The sequence below is a fragment of the Musa acuminata genome, chromosome BXJ2-9 (genome assembly GCF_036884655.1).
Source record: "Musa acuminata AAA Group cultivar baxijiao chromosome BXJ2-9, Cavendish_Baxijiao_AAA, whole genome shotgun sequence".
In the NCBI taxonomy this organism is placed as follows: domain Eukaryota; kingdom Viridiplantae; phylum Streptophyta; class Magnoliopsida; order Zingiberales; family Musaceae; genus Musa; species Musa acuminata.
In genome coordinates this window covers 10,439,763-10,444,497 of record NC_088346.1, presented here as the reverse complement: position 1 = coordinate 10,444,497, position 4,735 = coordinate 10,439,763, and positions in this window count along the sequence as shown.

The window sequence follows — 4,735 nt, the reverse complement described above, 5'->3', positions numbered from 1 at the left end:
ATCGGAGACGCATCTGACGACTTCAAGAGGGCGAAGATTTGTTGCTGGGCACGAATATTAACCAAGTGTTGATAAAGTGTAAGGCGGATATCGTAACGTGGCACCGTCAAAGCGAGAGGGTCGCAGATAACGACGTCCAACTACGGATTCCCGTCGGGTTGACGAGACGGGCCCGTCTTCCATGGGCCCATATACTAGCCCAAAACACTTGATAAGTCCTGCGGGTAGGTGTAAGACGTATAGACAGAACCATTTCTCAATTCAACAATAAGCATTAAATGCGCAACACTTATTCTCATTACAAGAATAACCACATAATTACAAGACAAAGGGAGAGGCCAGGGAAGATGAATCAGGACCTTGCACATTTTTTTGTGAGGACACTTTCTCAGGTATGAGACATTTGCTTCAAAACAAGCAGCACTGGGTCATCAACCATGGTGCATCTTCTGAGCACCAACCAAACATGCTAATTTACACTCGATTTATCTACATAAATACAATTTTGGGAAAATTACTACTGTTTTTTGTATTTGACACGTTAGTTTTCGTAAGAGGATTAGTCGCTTTACCTTTATCTTCCCCATGCATGCCCAACAAATTTTCTCACGCAATCGTGAGAATGACTAGTCCAATATACAAGCCCACTGCAAACAAAGTCAACATCAGTGAACGTTATCTCCAAAGATTTTATGTGGAGAAGTCAAACCTGATCAAAACAAATACACTGCAAAACACCATCAACTCCCCTCCATTCGGACCCTTATCCGTGGGTGCATCTTGTATAAGCAGCAGGCCTACTGCCACGCTGAAGAAACAAAAGACACAGCATATGTCAAAAGTTAGAGCTTCAACCTTCAAGAACTATGATTGTCATGTTCTGATCAAGTTGTAAAAGAAACGAAAACTCAAAATTGGCAGTCATTTTTTAAGAGATCTGGAGAATAACAGGTGCTAATGCATTTGGAATTTACTGAAAAAGGAGCCCTTCCACTCTTCCTTCAAGAAGAGTGATGCCTCCTAGCAAGAAACTTCACAATCTGCTCGACTTGCTCAGGATGTACCAACTAGAGTATTTGGCTCTTTGCCAAGCATCTCATGGAACTCAGCACCATTTTTTTTCCAATAATCATATGCATGTTATCATAGCTTTAGTTTCCATTTGCTGCATATCTTTAGTTCTTTTTTTTTCTATTTACAAGTAAATATGTTCTCCAAACAGAGTTTATAAAATCAGACGGATGTATGAACAAAAAAAGTAGTGTTTTCTTTAAATCTCAAATAACTCGTCGTCCAAAGCTTGCAAGTATTGTGCAATGTGTCAAACAATCTAAACTACAACTTTATTATAGGGTAAAAAATTAAACCCTCTCTCGCTTGTCGTCCTGGTTTAATGGAAGTTCTGTTAGAAGCAAGTCTTAATAATAGAAAATATTTAAACATTAGTAACACTAAGCCTTCTATAGTTCTGAACTAAAAAAATATATAGATTATTTTCCCTCAGTTGAATGTTACAGCCTTATGTCTTGCAGAAGACACCTTCATGATGTATGATCATTATTAGTTTTACAACCATACAGTAAACAACTTAATCATTTAAAGTTTAAAAACTACAATTAGTTTTGATAATGACTCCCAGAATAATCAATCTCCTAAACAATAATATCATCCTTGGATGGTAACGTTACAAAATTTTAGATAGCCACCTCATGACTAGTTGTACTATAGTATTTTGCAAGACTAATAACAATGCCTAGAACATGGTCAATGCAAACCACATTTGCTGATACAAACACCTTACAACACCTAGCATGGCCTATGTGATCTTCATAGAAGTCCGTATACAACTACAAATTAACTTCATGTGCCACATCAGATACACACTAGGTTGCACCCTTTTGTTGCACAAGCCACGGTAGTGATCTAAAATACAGTCTACAAACTGAATAAAGGAATGAAAACCATTTGCTTTCTTGGAGCTCTAGTCAGTGCTTATCAATTCAGCTAACTTAGATGAGTTCTTGAATAAGTATTAAAGTCATCTCATACTTGAATATGTTATTTCGAATTATGACAATCACAAAGTGCTGCTAGGTATTCCTTTAACCTCCATCAGTGTCTAATTTAGCAGTATTTCAAGAAGCTTCTAATTTCTGGTTTTCTTGAAATAGCATATGCACCTGCACATACAGCCACAGGGTCAAGTACATATGAGACACCTTGGCCATCCGCATGTTGTAGGCACATTCTAAAACATTCACCAAAAGTTCACATTCACTGTATTCAGTTCATTACTATAAGACGGTCAAACGCTTGGAGAACATTTAGGTGATGATGGCACTCAAACATCCATTGTTTAGAGGCATAAATCATGGATATCTCCACTACTATGCAATCATTACATAATCTTACACTTGCATTATGACCAAACTTTGGTAGAACAAAGATATAGCTATTGAAATGGAAAAATCTTAGATGGCAAAAAGAAACCATAACCACAAAATGAGGAAATATAAGATAAAATAACTGGATGATCTAATTGAACAAGTATAGAGGGGTTTCTACAACATGTTCCTAACCAAAAGCCATAAATCAAGATTTAGACTCATGAAATGTCATACCCAAAAGTTAAGTTAGGAATTTAATGTTCCTAATTATATTTACCTAAATTGCACTCGCATTACAAAGAACTGAGTTCAACTAGCCCAATCTACACAACACATTAAGCAGAAAAGCTTCTTAAAGTAACAGCTTTATAAAGTTCTTGCATCATAGACAATGAATACTAATTTATTATGACTCAATTAACTGAAACAAACAATGTAAAGAAGTGCAAGAAACGCAACATCAGCAGCATGGGCACTGCAACAATCTAAGTCAGTTGCATCTTCACCAAACTCAAGATTCCCACCCAACCAAAGGCCCGACTTCACGTCCAAAACCTATCGACTTATCGAGGTAGAAGTTCGCCCTCTCCGCACGACAAGTAGTAATGTCGACGCAATTGAACATGATCGCCACAAGCGACGCAAAGATCCCAAGATATCACCCTTTCGATCGAGCCAATTTGAACCCTAACGAGTCGCTGAGTAGCAACCAATGAGATTTACTTGGAGACGTTGAACAAGGGCTTACCGGGGAGGTAGTGGAGGAAGGAAACCCTGACAACACTACAGACAACGGTCTTCCATCGGTCGAGCCGATTCGAACCGTACGCGTCTCAGAGCAACAACCAGGGAGATGTACTTGGGGACGGAGAAGAAGGGTTTACCGGGGAGGCACAACAGACGACGGCGTCGGCCCTGACGACACTACAGACGACGGGGTTGACCCAGAACCTCCACCCCGGTCCGAAGACGGCGCCGGCGATCCCCGGCCTCATGATGTCCCAAATCGACCCCAAGCTATCCGTCACCTCTGTTTTCGCCCTCCACTGAGCTATGTCAAATATTTATCCTTAAAAAGGGTTAGGGATATATAATATTATAACATCGGCGAATTTTCGAAGAAAAAAATTTATCTTTGATAAATTTTCACGGAACACTCTAATTTTTCAAAATTTCAGTAAAATATTTTTTTTTATAAATAATTACTTTATCATGTGTTTTTGAATTTATCGTCGTGCCTCGTCTTCCCTTGTCTTCCCTCGTGAGACGAGTTTGACAAAACTCATGAAAACGACGATAAATCTAACGAGGCAAAAGAGAGAAAAGACGATGACAGAAGTGACATAAGGGGGTGGTGAAAGATAGAGATAACAACGAGTCCTATGAAAATAAAGATAAAATGATCTTTTTATATAATATTCTGTGAGATTTTCTTTAAGATATGAGTTTTATTAAAAATTTGCCCTTATAACATTATAGCAAACTTAAATATATTTCACTATCAAATCTAAAAAAATTATTACGTACCCTTAAAGGTTGATCTCACCGTTGATCAAAATACTAACTAATGTTAATAGTCTATCATAAATTGTGCTACTTGGCTTATAGTGAAGAAATATTAAATGTATTTTATATTTTATACATTTTTACTCGAACTAAATATATAATAAAAAATATATTAAAAAATACGTATACGACAACAATATAAGTTATTTCTTTGAAATTAATATTTTCATATTTACATATACATTTTTTGGGTTAATCTTCGTGGGTCATCTTTTAGGTTTCTTATCTTGTATATAACTATACACATCGATGCTTATAATAAAATTAGAATCTATAACTACTTATTTAGTTATAATTGTCGACTAGTAGGATGTTCCATCAAGAACATTTCTCTATAATTTATTTAATGCGACTTATATACCTTAGGTTAATGATACTAAGTCTATCCTATAAATTCCATACCTAAACAATAGGTATGTGGTAATGTATCAAACTCAATAAAATATGTATCAGGATTTAAAAAATATATATATTATAAAAAATTAAATTCTGAAAACGCTACTAGAGCATCTTGGCAAAGAGATCTTTCTTTTAATCTTGATCATAATAAATGACATCAGATTAGAGGCTCTTATCTTTCTATTTGTATTAATATGTGGGTCGATTAGATTAGAGATCCACACCATCGAATCGTTGAATTCATAATAATTATATATTTTTTATTAAGGGTCCGAGTAAAATCGTTATATCTATTGAAGCCTTCATTAGTATTATCCAATGGGTCATAACACAGATTGAGACGATACGGATCATTATACCCCATTTCATATAACTAATACAAT